Source organism: Macrobrachium nipponense, chromosome 14 (assembly GCF_015104395.2).
Source record: "Macrobrachium nipponense isolate FS-2020 chromosome 14, ASM1510439v2, whole genome shotgun sequence".
Lineage (NCBI taxonomy): Eukaryota > Metazoa > Arthropoda > Malacostraca > Decapoda > Palaemonidae > Macrobrachium > Macrobrachium nipponense.
In genome coordinates, this window is record NC_087207.1 from 36,977,241 (window position 1) to 36,992,365 (window position 15,125).

At 49.2% G+C, this 15,125-nt stretch overlaps 1 long non-coding RNA gene across 1 annotated transcript in view; it reads left to right on the forward strand.

Moving 5' to 3' along the window:
• Positions 1-15,125, forward strand: part of LOC135226473 (uncharacterized) — a 41,115-nt gene that overhangs the window by 14,512 nt on the left and 11,478 nt on the right. The gene's annotated exons all lie outside the window — the stretch shown is intronic.

The following is a 15,125-nucleotide window of genomic DNA, read 5'->3' on the forward strand; positions in this document are numbered from 1 at the left end:
GTTAAGGCGCTTCTCAATTATATTCATCAGACATTATTTCCCGATTACGGCCTACAACGCTGATCTGGGGGATGAAAAATGACACCAAATTGCAAATAATCAATATTTGAAGGTTTTGTGATGAAAAATGCAACAATAGTGGTTTACAGGTTCCCCAGTCCCCGGGTTACGACGGGGGTTCCGTTCTTGAGACGCGTCGTAAGCCGAAAATCGTCGTAAGCCGGAACGACGCTTGGAAATATGTCTTAAACTAATAAAAAGTTATAAAAACCTTACTTGTAATCCTTTGGTACACTACATGTTGTTTCCTGTAGTTTTATGTACAACCTGGAGTTATTTTCATAAAAGAATGCTGGTTCTTGAAGGTAAAAACTATTGTAATCCTCTGGTGACACTGCATTCTTGAAGTTTTATGTACACCTGGAGTGATTTTGCAAAATCTTGAGGGCTACAAGAAACAGCTGATTACTATTTACGTATCATATAGACTAATTAAAGTAAATGTATCTTTAAATAGGCTTATATATTAGTATCAACAAAACATTTCCTGCCATGAGTCAGAGGCCGTTTAATGAAACGAACACTTCTCTGTCCTATCTGTTCAGAAAATAAACGTTACGTCAATCCCGAGACCATTGTTGCCAAAAGCGTCTCTCTCTCTCTCTCTCTCGCTCATCTCTCTCTCTCTCTCTCTCTCTCTCTCTCTCTCTCTCTCTCTCTCTCTCTCTCTCTCTGATCAAAATTACATTGGAAACTTGACATACGATTGCCCTAATATACAATGTTTTGAGATATTAACAGAAAATTTGCGAAAATACAAGCTTTGATATACAACGAAATATTTGAGATACGATTTTGCGATGAGTGTTAGTTGTATAGGCGACCGATAAATGGCGTTCAGTCTGTTTGTTTGTTGGTGCTGCATGTTAACACGTCGTTGTTTAGTTCGTTGTATTTGCGCCTATTTTTTGTGTTATTTTGTCTATTTTATTATTAACCATGGGTCTCAAAGCTAAAGACAAAGCAGGTGATAAGAAAACCCAAGAAAATGATTTCGATGGAAGCAAAACATGAAATTATAGCAAAGCATGAACGTGGCGTTCGTATCGTCGATTTGGCAAACGAGTATGGTCGAAATCCTTCTACAATATCCACGATCATCAAGCAGAAGGAAGCTATAAAAACCCCCGAGACCATTGTTGCCAAAGCGTCGTCTCTCTCTCTCTCTCTCTCTCTCTCTCTCTCTCTCTCTCTCTCTCTCTCTCTCTCTCTCTCTCTCTCTCTTCTGATCAAATTACGTACTGGGATAATGTCTCTCTTTGGATACTTCGATTTTGCCAAATATCGAGGGCTACAAGAACAGTTGATTACTATTTACGTATCATATAGACTAATTAAAGTAAACGTATCTTTAAATAGGCTTATATTATTAGTATCAACAAAACATATACTGGCATGAGTCAGAGGCCGTTTAACGAAACGAACACTTCTCTGTCCTTATCTCGGAGCGTCGGAAGACGCCTCTCTCTCTCTCTCTCTCTCTCTCTCTCTCTCTCTCTCTCTCTCTCTCTCTCTCTCTCTCTCTCTCTCTCTCTCTCTCTCGATCAAATTACTGGATAATGTCTCTCTTTGGATACTTGGAATTTGCGTTGTAATCTAACCAACCTTCGAAACTTCTTTTGTTATTATTACTGGAAACAAGCAATGATTTTTTCAGTTATTTGCGCTTTTGACTGTTATATGTAAACTAGTATGTATTCATTCGCTCGGAAACGAGTTCCGCATATGAGGCGTTCACTAAAAAAACATAGAAAAATACAACATAAAAAGTGTCGAAAATCATCATAATCTCAAAATTTTTGTTGTAATCTAACCAGCTTATTTTTATTAATATACTGTGCTAAACTATAAAGGATTTTTTATCATAGTATTGCGTTTTTTAAAAGCGTCGTTAACTCGGAGCGTCGGAGACGCCTCTGCTCTCTCTCTCTCGTCTCTCTCTCTCTCTCTCTCTCTCTCTCTCTCTCTCTCTCTCTGATCAAATTAACTGGATATGTCTCTCTTTTGGATACTTGGAATTTTGCGTTGTAATCTAACCAGAAACTTCGTTTTGTTATTATTACTGAAGGAAACAAGCAATGATTTTTTCATTATTTGCGCTTTTGGACTGTTATATGTAAACTAGATGTATTCATTCGCTCGGAAACTAGGTTCAGCATATGAGGGCGTCACTAAAAAACATAGAACAAATTACATCATAAAAAGTGTCGAAATCATCATAATCTCAAAATTTTTTTGTTGTAATCTAACCAGAAACTTATTTTTATTAATATACTGTGCTAAACTATAAAGGATTTTTTATCATAGTATGCGGTTGTTTTTTAACAAAAGCGTCGTTAAAACTCGGAGCGTCGTTAACTCGGAGCGTCGGAAGACGCCTCTCTCTCTCTCTCTCTCTACTCTCTCTCTCTCTCTCTCTCTCTCTCTCTCTCTCTCTCTCTCTCTCTCTCTCTGATCAAATTACTGGATAATGTCTCTCTTTGGATACTTGGAATTTGCGTTGTAATCTAACCAGAAACTTCGTTTTGTTATTATTACTGGAAACAAGCAATGATTTTTTCATTATTTGCGCTTTTGGACTGTTATATGTAAACTAGTATGTATTTCATTCGCTCGGAAACTAGTTCCGCATATGAGGCGTCACTAAAAAACATAGAAAAATACAACATAAAAAGTGCGAAAATCATCATAATCTCAAAATTTTTGTTGTAATCTAACCAGAAACTTATTTTTATTAATATCTGTGCTAAACTATAAAGGATTTTTATCATAGTATGCGTTTTTTAAAAGCGTCGTTAACTCGGAGCGTCGGAAGCGTCAGCGTCGTAACCTCGGAACAAGCGTCGTAACCCAGACGGATTTTTCCATTGAATATTAAGAAAAAGCGTCTTAACCTCGGAACGTCGTAAGCCGGAAACCGTCGTAACCCGGGAACGGGGGGACCGCCTGTACATAGTTTGTTTTCAATGCACCCAAAGCATTAAAGTAAGGTTTTCTTAGGATTTTTCATAAAAGTTCCGGCTTATGACGATTTTCGGCTTACAATGCGTCTCAAGAATGGAACCCCCATCGTAACCTGGGGACTGCCTGTACCTATTTAATAACTCTCCATAAACTTGTTAATATAATTTACATAACCTTTATGGTCTGAACGGCATTTCTACAAAGTATGAACTCATTAGACATAACGGCGCTAGTGGCACTGTTGACCGAAAGTTGTGACTTAAAAATACCTTAAAATGCCTTTTGTTCCGATACGTAATACAAACCCTCGGTCCTTTAACAATAGGAAGGTAACTAGCGGCAGCTGGACGGTCGTAAGCTTCGAACAAGGGGAGAAACGGTAGTTAACTGCTTGTCCGATCGTGCGCGCACCGCGCGACCCGGGCGGTGAAGAATCACTTTTGCTTTGGCGCCGTGGTGTGACAGGACGTGTTCGTCATCGCTCTGCCTGCTATTTCGTCGTGTGCTTTGGATGTTTACAATTTCTTCTGACTGGTTTGTTTGTGGTCTTGAATGAAATTGTAAGTACTCTTTTTTTCATTTTTCATTGTGAAGTGAATTGAATTAATTATGGACCAGAAGAGCTTTCGCTGCGCCCACCAGCTGCCCGTAGAGTGTGTCCCGGGCTGGAGGGGCGTAAATGCGGCGGATTCCGCTCTTATCCTGACATTGATCCACATGAATTATGTTATCGGTGTCGGGGCGAAAATGCTCCCGACCGAACCATGTAATGTTTGTGTGAATTGTCCGAGGCGCAGTGGGTGCTGTACGAGGGTAGGAAGAGGCGTAGATCGACCAAGGAGTCGTCGGAAAGCTCTCCAGCGACTCCTTTGGTGACGGATACCTCGTCATCCTTCCTACCTCCAGCTCAGCCCCCACGATTTGCGCCTTCCCCTGCGGGGGGGGTTTCGGAGTCCTTCTCCTCACTCGATCCGTCGAGTGTGGAGGAGGGTGCCCGATACCCGGATGTTCAATTGTACTCGGGGTCTTCCGTCCGCTCTGGGTGGGGTTCGTCCTCCCCCAGGCGTGAGGGTGCCCCTCTAACTGACCCGACTGTTCCTCCCTCAGGTGTGCCTTCTGTGAGTGACGACCTTGGACAGGTGGTGTGGGCGTCGTTGGACTGCAGGGCGGCCCCCAGTATCCAGGGCTTGATTCAACGTCTGGCGGGGTCGGCAGTTGTAACTCATGGTGTAGTCACAACAACGACTAATACAGTGTCCACACCAGCGTACGCCGCCCCTCCTCATGTGGTTTACACGCAACACATTGCGTCGGTGACTCCCACGGCATCAATCCAAAAGCCGATTGCTGCCGTACCTAAGAGGGGCGTGCCGCCGCCACCTGGTTTCTATGTGCTGCCGACTCCCGACTTTCGCTGTCCCAAAAGTTCGCCCCTGGATCTGCCGCCCGTCCCAATGATGAGTTTGGCTGAATTGGAGATGCCTGTGACGCCGGACTATGCTGCCGTACCTGCAGCTAGTGTTGCTGGCCCAGCCGCTCGCGCCGCTCCTACGAAGCGCGCGGTGCGGGACGCTCATGCTGATGTTGCTGCTGGTGCTGGTCCTGCTGGTGCTGGTCCTGCTGGTGCTGGTCCTGCTGGTGCTGGTCCTGCTGGTGCTGGTCCTGCTGTTGATGTCCCTGCCGCTCCTGCGTGCCTGCCCTGCCCACGTCGCGTCTCGTCATGGAGGTGCTGCACCGGTCTCAGGTCTTTCCGGACAGGATCAGTCGGGGCGTGTTGCTTCGGCAATTGGCCCGACTTTTCCGTGGATGGAAGACCTGACGTCCGTCCTGAGAGAGCTGACGAAGAAGAGGAAGGTGTCGTCGTCGTCTCATCGTCTTCTTCGTCGTCTGTTGCCGCCTCTATCCTTCGACTTCTAAGGCTTCCAAGCCGAAGAAGAAGAAGGCTGCCTCCTCCCCCCCTAAGAAGGCTCCTGCGGGACCTTCGAAGGGCCCGTCTCGCTCTGGCGTGACGGGGGGTGCTTCTGCTGGTCCTCCTGTTCCCTCGGGAACAGGGCCCGTCTTCCTTCTGAGAAGAAGAAGAAGACGGGGACCAAGGATGTGCTGGCTACTGCTGGTACATCCGCGCCTGGTCTTGGTAGCACTGCTGCTAAGCCAGGTACCGGCTCGACTTCTCGTTCGCGAGAAGGTCCGAGTGTACGGTCTCCTTCGGGCGACCGTGCAGCTAAAGTCAAGACGCCTGAGCTTGCTCACCGTCATGACCGAGGGGCACGGAGCAGAAGACTGTCGAGAGTCGCGCAGTGACTCTCGCCAGGCCAGCGGCCGCTCTCGTAGCGACCAGCCGGTACCTCGGGTTGACGTGACGGTCTCTGACCGCCACGGGTTGAGGCTGGGAAGAGGTCCCCTCGACCACGGCACCAGCTTCGGCTGGTACCAGCGGTTTGACGTGCCGTGAGGACGCTCAACCGGTCTCGACCGCGAAAGCGAGCTCTGTAGATCACCTGACCGCCGCTCCCACAGGGACCGGACGGAGACGGTGGCCAGCAGCAGCTCGTCTGACGCACGGGACTGGGGTCGACGTGCTCAGTCGAGCCGCTCGCCACAGGTGAGCGGCACGGCCAGGCCTGCAGATCGATCCCACCGCGGGTTGGTGATCGGCTGCAGCCCCCCACGTACGCTGTTCCTGCCAGCGAGCGGGGGGGGAGCAGTCAGGTCTGTCTCTCCTATACCTTCAACTTCCTCGGCTACACCGGGAAGAGCGAGGTAGCTAGGAGTGATCGTGAGAGGTGCGCCGCTCACGATCCCGTCACGATGCCGCACGCACCAGGCATGGTCTTAGGACCAGCCAGGTCGTACGCGCAAGTGGTTGGAGGCGACCGTCAGGGGTCTGTTGCTGTTCCTCCTTCTGAAGGAGGAGGGTCTCGAGAGCTGCTCCTGTTGGAGGGACTGGACGGTCCTACTCCTCAGGACGCTGTGACTCCCGAGATCCAGAGGAACTTTGCCCAGGTTATTGCGCTGATTCGTCAGCACAACGACCTTGGGAAGGAATCGCCGCTACCACCATCTGAGCCCACGTCCGGCTCGAGTCATTTTGGGGCCCGAAGAAAGGGAACCCAAATTGACGGTGGGACTGCCGCGATCTGAGCTTGCAGACTCAGTCCTTGACCAGGTGGAGAATTTCGTCTCAGGACGAGAGGACTCACTTAAGTCAGGACGGTCTTCCAAGCTACTTCCTCCTCCTCTGCAGCGACAGCGGAAGTTCTAAGTGCCATCAGTGGATCCAATACCGCCCAAACCCAAACGGTTTAACCCGGAGCTAGCTAGGCTAACTCCAGGTGTGTCCCTGCAGACAGCTCCTGTCGGAGAACTTGTGGTTCTTCGCAGCATGGAGGCACTGGGCCTGGAGCTAAAAACCGCTATGGCGGCTTTTTTTTCCTAGGCAGTCTCTGGTTGGATCTGTTAGTCCCTCACAGTATAAACCAAGGTCGCGGCCAGACTCGGGGGCGCTGCTGCCCTCGAAGACGACCCCGACTTGTTCAGGTAGACTGTGCCAGTCTGGAGGTAGGGTTTCCATCGCCTACCTCGCCCATCCAGACTGGCAAACCTGTGGGCGGGCCGAACTTGGTTCTCCGTCGTATGGGACGCCTTCCTGTCCTTACGACGTTAGGTAGCCAATGGGGGCCGGGCGTTGTAAGGGTCGGTAAAATGGACTCCGTAACGGACCAATGAAGAGTTTCCTCCGCTCTCTTTCCCGGAGGAAGATGGTGGACGCTGCGGTGGAAAGACGGCGCACTGATGACAGTGACCGTCTGGTTCACCAGGCAGTTACGAAGGTTTCTGGGCAACCTCGTACAACTGCGGCTAAGCCTAAGAGTTTAGCTAGCGCTTCCTCGGCTGCTAAGACGGCTGCTCCATCGAAGCCCCGAGAAAGACTCTTCCTGCTTCAACTTCTGGTAAAGGAGGCCGTAACCAGCCCTCCTCCCAGCCCTCCTTTCCCCGAGGAGGTGCTGGGAAGAAGTCGAAGCGAGGTGGGAAACGCTAGGGACGGCGTTCCCCCCCCTCACCCAGCTGCCGGAAGTGTGGGGGGTGGCCTAGCGAGCCATTGGCAACTTGGCAGCGCTACGGTGCCGAGCACCTGGATAGTAGATGTCCTTCGGGAGGGATATCTACTACCCGTTCGAATCTCGGCCACCCTCACTCCAACCCGGTCCATCTTCAGACATATGTTCTAGGATCCTCAAAGGACGACGCTCTTCGGCGGGAGGAGATCAAGACCATGCTGACCAAACGAGCTGTAGAAGTCGTAGTGGATCGGTCACCGGGCTTTTACAGCCGCCTTTTTCTTTAGTGGAAAAGGCATCGGGGGCGGTGGCGCCCGGTGATAGATCTCTCTCCCCTGAACCGATTTGTTCGCCAGACTCGGTTCAAGATGGATACAGCACGTTCCGTGCTGGACTCCATCAGGGAGAACGAACTTCATGCTTTCAGTGGACCTGAAGGATTGCGTATTTTCAATACCCATCCATCAGTCCTCCAGAAACAGTACCTCCGCTTCATCTTCGACGGGACGGTGTAGCCAATTCATTGGGCACTTTTCTTCGGTCTCTCAACCGCCCCACAGGTGTTCACGAGAGTGTTCACCGCTGAGGTATCTCGACGATTGGCTGGTCCTGGCGAGCTCCCGCTTCGCAGTTGCTGCAGGACAGGGATCGACTTCTAAAGTTTTGTCGCGATCTGGGGATCGTGATAAACTACGAGAAGTCCGATCTCGAACCCAAGCAGAAGATGAAGTACCTGGGTATTGCTGATCGATACCGGTAGCAGCTCAAGTCCGCCCCGCAGACTTGAGGATCAGCAAATTCAGGGAGGCAGCCGGCCGTTCCTGTCTCGGCAGGAACAGGCAGCTCAGCAATGGCAAGTCGTGATCGGCCACCTGTCGTCACTCGAGAAAGTTAGTTTCCTCACGGACGTCTTCACCTGCGGTCTCTCCAGTGGAGACTAAGGGAGAGTTGGTCACAGGTAAAGGATCCACCTTACTTCCCCGTGTCCATTTCACGGAGAAGGTGAGGCAGGACCTAGCCTGGTGGCTCGACGACAGGAACCTCTTAAGAGGGGTGCCTCTACGCACTCCCCCCCCGGAGATGCTGCTGTTCTCAGACGCATCGAACACCGAGGGATGGGGCGCACACCTGGAGGAGGGTTTGCTGGCTGCAGGTGTGTGGGACCATCACGACAAGCACCTTCACATCAATGTCCTAGAACTCAAGGCGGCGTTTAACGCTCTCCAAGAGTTTCCAAGACCGCTTGATGGGTACACTCGGTGGTGGTTTTGATGTGCGACAACACCACAGTTATGGCAATACGTCAACAAGCAGGGGGGCCTAGTGTCTCTCCCGCTACACCAGTTGACTGTGCAGTGCACGGAGTGGGCCACGGCTCACTCGATAGAGCTGTCAGCACGCTACATTCCAGGCAAGAGGAATGTAGTAGCAGACAAGCTCAGCCGTCGGGATCAGGTAATAGGGACCGAGTGGTCCCTACAACCAGAAGTTGGCGGAAAGGCTCTTCAACCTGTGGGGCGTCCGGTCATAGACCTGTTCGCCACCCCGGTCACAACAAAAAACTTCAAGTTTTTTGCTCAGCCGTGCCGGACCCATGGCAGACTGCAGAGGACGCTCTCTTCAACACCCCTGGGACAACCAAAACCTTCGTCTACGCCTTTCCTCCCTTTTGTCTGATTCGGAAAGTGATCAGCCGAGCGCTGGTCACGTCCCAATCTCAGGATGATCCTGGTGGCTCCCAAAAACGACCCTCAAGCCGTTTGGTATCCGGACCTGCTGGCTCTTCTTGCGGAAGAACCGAGAGATGATGCACTAACGGACCTTCTAGCCCAGCCCACACGTAGACGTTACCACCGAGCAGTCCAGTCCCTACACTTCACGGCTGGCTGTTATCCACCATCTCTTGCGAACGAGAGGCTTTTCTCGCAGCGCAGCAACAGAGATGGCTGGACACGTCAGACAGGTCCTCTGCAGCTGTGTACCAGGGGAAGTGGGCCGTCTTCTGTGGTTTGTGTCGTAGACGGGGTGCTATCTCCTCTCAGAGCCACTCTTCAGCACGGTAGCGGATTTCCTCGTGTTTCTTCGCCGAGAGAAGCTCCTCTCAGTACCCACAGTTAAAGGATATAGAAGCAGCACTGGCGCTCGTCCTAAAACTGAGGGGGACTGGACATCTCGAACTCGTTCGAGATCTCCTTGCTTATGGAGGAGCTTCGAAAGGTCTTGCCCACCCAGGGAACTCAGGCCCCCCCCCTGAGTGGGATGTGACTCTCGTCCTTAGGAGTTTAACTCGAAGACAATTCGAGCCACTCCGAGAGTCGTCAGACAGGGATCTGACCCTCAAGACCCTCTTCTTGCTGGCCCTGGCATCGGCGAAGAGAGTAGGGGAACTTCATGGTCTGTCCTTCAATGTAAAACATTCCAGGGCTGGGGATCTGTGACGCTCGATTTAGTCCCGAAGTTTCGTAGCTAAGACTCAGGAATCCGTCGATCCCTGACGACAGGTTCGAGTCTTTCACGATCCCCTCCCTAATGGATTTCACCGACAAACGATATCGGATGAGATGCTGCTTTGTTCCTGTGAGGGCGCTACGGCGCTATCTGAAGAAACTCGACACCTCAGGCCGAGTGTCGGACGCCTCTTCGTTAGCACTGGGGTTACCAAGAAAGAAGTATCCAAGAACACGCTTTCTTTCTGGCTGCGTGAGGTGATCAGGAGAGCGTTACGAGGCTGATGGTAGTGACGACATCCGTACGCTCCGACCGAGAGCCCACGAAGTCAGAGGTATTGGACCCTCTTTGGCGTTCCGTAAGAATTCTTCTCCGTGGCGCAGGTCCTGAAGGCAGGTGTCTGGGCCAACCAGACTACCTTCAAACGTCCTTCTATCACCTTCGGGATATTGCCCACAAGTCCTTGGATACTTTTTTCCTTGGACCTGTGGTGGCTGCTCAACACGTTGGTGTAAGCTTACCCAGCACCGAGCAGGCAGAACAGCATCGATTCCTGGTGTGACTGTAGGAATGAATGGTTGAATGAGAGTGCGACTGTCTTCTCTTCTCCATCTTTCTCTCTCTCTACCTGTGGGCAGAGGGTCACGGTCGTCACCATGCTGGAAAGGAATTCGATGCAGGTAAGCTACTCGACCGAGCCCCGCAATCTATCCCTTTAGTTAGGGATAGAAGCAAATATCCTCCCTCCCTCCAACAAGGGGGAAGGAGTGGATGCCTACTTGAGACAAACCCATAACTTTATGTTGGCTCCTGTACAGGAACAAGTTCTTACAATGCTGGTACGAAGAGATACGCTTGCCTCTCTCTTAGTACTTGGCTCAGAGGTCTGACCATTGATCCTGCGGTGCACACCCCGATCAATCGGACAGAGGTTTGGATCCCTCCCTTGCTCTTACGACCAGGGAGGCATTCCAAGGTTGGACGAACACCAGTCTGTTCACCAAAAAGACTCAGATTCCACCCACCAAGAAGTGAGTCTTCCTATTGTTAAAGGACCGAGGGTTTGTATTACGTATCGGAACAAATGACAATTTGTCGAAAATTGCATTTTTCCTAACTATACAAACCTGAGGTCCTTTACATATAGTCCCACCTCATACCACCCCTCACTCTGCAACTTTTTGCATGGGCCTAAAGCAAAAGTGATTCTTCACCGCCGCGCGCACGATCGGACAAGCAGTTAACTACCGTTCTCCCCTTGTTCGAAGCTTACGACCGTCCCAGCTGCCGCTAGTTACCTTCCTATTGTTAAAGGACCTCAGGTTTGTATAGTTAGGAAAAATGCAATTTGTTCATGAAACTTACCTGACAGATATATATATAGCTGTATTCTCCGAAGTCCGACAGAATTTCAAAATTCGCGGCACACGCAGTGGGCGGCCAGGTGGTAGTACCCATTCCCGCCGCTGGGAGGCGGATATCAGGAACTATTCCCATTTTCTATTCATATTTTTTTCTGTCGCCGGTCGGTAAACAACTGTTTACAGACCTCCGCCTAGGATTTTGAAACTTCATTAGCCGCTTAAGTATCCTAATTATTCTTACGATTATTGACTTGGATTTGTGGCTAGGCATACGCTATCGTAAATTTTTCATTGCATTTGATGTCTGAGGCTAGTTAGCCTAGTTTCAGACTTTGTTGTCTGCATGGGGGATGGTGAAGCTACCGGAACTTTCGGTAGACACTCGCTTAGTGTATATGGCGTTTACATGTTTTCTTTGCATAAGTTCAATGTAATTATGTAATGTGTGACTGATTACGGAAGAAGTAGGATCATGTACGCATTTTAGAGCGTGTTAGAATCAGAGTTTTCCTCCACAGTAAACGAAGTTAGAAATAATGAACCTTCTAACCTCCTGTAGATTTTATTTTGCCTAACCCTGTGGTATGGCTTACGGGCCTAGAAGAAGTTGTCTGCTAGAGGATTACATCAAGTAATCTTAGACTAAAGTGCTCGCTCTCCAATCATTGTTGTGAGTGTAGTGCCCCTTGTGTTGTGGAGGGGGCGTCAGATCGGCCCCATAATGCCTCTAGGCCTGGACCCTCTGTCGGACTCCCAGACTCAGGGAGAGGGCATGTCGAAAGCCGCAAGAGGGTTACGGGGGCTCCCCACCGATCTGGCGTCCCTTCGGCAGAACCTGTTGACGCTTCCCAGGCTGCTAAAGATCGTGCACGCGCACGAATCTTGAAGGATTGCTTCTCGTCCTCCGAGGCGTCCTCCCCGCGCAAGGGTTGGAGCTCTCGGAAGGACTCGCGCCCTCTAAGAAGCTTTAGAGAAGAGACGCTTCACGTCCTCTCTCTCGTTAGGAGGGAACGTCAGATCGGCCCCATAACCGCCTCTAGGCCTAGACCTCTGTCGGACTCCCAGAAACCAGGGAGAGGGCATGTCAAAAGCCGAAGGAGGTTTTACGGGTTTTTCTTGCTGATCTGGCTTCCTTTCGGCAGGTCTGTTGTCGCTTCCCAGGCTGCCGAAGATCGAGCACGTGCACGAAGCTTCAAGGTTGTTTCTCGGCCTCCGAGGCATCCTCCCCACACAGGGGTTGGGGCTCTCGGAAGGACTCGCACTCCCTAAAGAAGCTTTAGAGAAGAGGACGCTTCACGTCCTCTCTCTCGTCACGAGAGGATGAGGAGTAAAGAGCCACATTTACCCTTTTGAAGAATCACTGGCTTTTTCTAAGGGACATTTTAGATGCTCTTCTCTTTTTTCAGAAGAGTGATTTGAGCACCTCCTTTGCAAGTGAACGCTCTGTATATCATTTTATCTTATTAAGAGGCTCATTCATCTTTCCAGAAGAGATTTGAGCCTCCTGCGAGTGACCGCTCATGTATACATCATTATCAACATTAGTATGAGTGCTTTCTCATTCATCTTGCCAGAAGAGTGATTTGAGTCCCCTGAGAGTGAACGCTCATGTATACATCATTTATACATTATTAAAGAGGCTCATTCATCTTGCCAGAAGAGTGATTGAGCTCCTGCGAGTGAACGCTCATGAAGTTAGAGCTGTTTCAACCTCGCTAGCATTCCAAAGAATTGGTAATCAAGGACATTCTTGATTCCACCTTTGGAGGAGCAACTCAGTATTCGTCTCCTCTCCATCACGCGCCGTATACGTTATGTAACGTTCGCTTACTTCGAAAAAGCAAGCTTGATAAGTTTTGACGGCCGGCAAGCTGCTTTGCACAGTCAAACAACTTATGTCTCTGGTCGGCATAAGAAGGGCAATTTAGACGTGAGGAAGCTTTTGGAGGTGCTCGACGTCCTATAAGTAGAGACATTCTCCAGGACGCTTCGGCAAGCACCTTGCGGAAGACGAAAGCCATACGTCTTCCTTTAGTGTTCACACTCTTCAGGAGCAGCGTGCGGCTCTCCATGGAGACTCGCATGAGGACGTCCCTTAAAAATATTCAACGTCATACGCAAACGCGGTTCGTCATAACATTGAGATGTTGGCAAGGTCGCTCGCCAGGACGCCTCTTGGCGGGCCTTGCATGCATCAAGGCGCTCAACGAGTTCCTCTCTGAAACGTCGTTCAGAAGACTTGGTGTTCTCTGCTCAGACACGCTCGTAGCTAAGCAGGACGTTTTTTGAGGACGCTCAGCAGGACGCTAAGCAGGACGCTTTTGAGGACGCTCGGCAGGACGCTCAGCAGGACGCTTTCCAGGACGCTTTTGAGGACGCTTTTGTGCACATTCGCCAGGACGCTTCGGTGGAAGCTCGGCAGGACGCTTTGCGAGAGAAAAGACTTGTAGAAGGCGTTTTATTTGCTGTTCAGGACGTTTCTTAGGACGCTTGACGCTTTATAAACGCTCTTCAAGAGGAGGTTTTTTCAGGACTCTCCACAGGACATTCCTTTACAGAAATTTTAAAAAGGATTCGAGTTAGCGGAGAGACATACCCGAATTTTTTCTTCGATCCCTCTTCCTCTTCATCGATTTCTCTGAGAATCGGGAAGATTATATACTCGGTATTCCTGGGTGACTTCCGTCATGTTAAAGGGTTTTCCCCTATTAGCAAAGTGCTAATAGTTTTGTCTAGTAAGGACGTTTTCCCCATTGTCAAGATACTAAACGTTTTGTCATTTAAGTGGGGGACCCCTCATAAATGGGGTAGTTCTCATTGACATAGATTTTAAACGTTTTTATCGTTTAAGCGGATAAACTCATTAACAAATTTCGAAGAGCTCTCATTCATTTTCAGAGGCTCATCCGGGAGTAAGAAAAAGACTTGTAGACTAGATCCAGGAAGTCTTATGTCCAATATCATAAGAACTTTGAACGGTCCTTTTCGATCCTCGGTTCTCTCTTGATGATCTCTATTCGAATATTACTCCCTTTTCTTGGCAAAGAGTCAAGGAGTTCTTTTAAAAAGTCTCATTCATTAGAACGTGGACAGTCGTTTCCTTTCCTTTCTCTCTTCCTCGTCGAGGAAAGATGTAGTAGAGAATTCGATGTTCAAATTACTACAATACTTACGTAGTTTATCTTTGCGTCATTTTGCTAACGCATGGTCTAAAGTCATATACGCATATAGTATTTACCTCTGCGGATAGAAGCCGAAAGAACTGTTGTTCTAATGTATTTATTTGACACTCCCTTCAACCTTCCAAGAGTTTTCGGAGTAAGAATAACTATTCAGGTATTTGTTACGACAAACACCAACTCAGATTCTGTATTTAGCGAATTTTGTTTTCGTTTAAATATGCCTGCTTGAGAGTTTCCTTTTGCTCGATAATTTCATACCTATCCCTTCGTAAAAGGAGTAGCTGGCAACTCAGGCAGATAGTGCGAGACGATGAACAAGGCTGCTGTTACTGTGATGTGATCTACGCAGTACCGGCTAGCTCGGTGTCATGCGCGTTTGGTTGCGTCTCTCTGCAATACAATCATGGATTTTAGCCTCGGGTTGGGTTGAGGAAATTTCTAGTAATCATGAATGAACATGCCTTCCGTTTACTTAGAAAATTTCAACAAGATATCTCTTATACTTGTCGGTGCGGGTTTACCGCACGGTAACAGATCTCTGTACGAATCTACCGCGGCATAGCACTATAATAATGCTCTCCTGCTTATGCAAAGTGCAGCCTTATTTAGGGAAGGAAGCAGGTGAGTGAGGGAATGGATGAGTTTGCTGGGGACCATTTCCTCGCTGGAGAAGCTTGTTTTCCCTGAATAAACAGCAATTCAGACCTCTACAATTTTTCCTCACGAAGAAATTGGAATAACATCAAAGATCTTGTAATAATTCTAATTTTCTCTCAACGGCTTGAGGGATCACCTCGGGTGATAGCGAGAGGGTGCCAGACATCCGAACAGAGGAACAGATGTTCTGGCACATTGTCTGAAAGAATTGGAAGCCAAATTGGTCGGCTCTCCAGTTCCTCGAAGGGTGAGTTTGGATCGAGTGGCCTCCAAATCATCTCGGATAATTTCTCAGCTCTTTCATGGCTCAAGAACAGAGAATTGGTTCTGGGCTTGGGCACGGAACGTAACGGTCCTCAAGAGGTTCGTTAAACTAGTGCACGTCCGTGCGG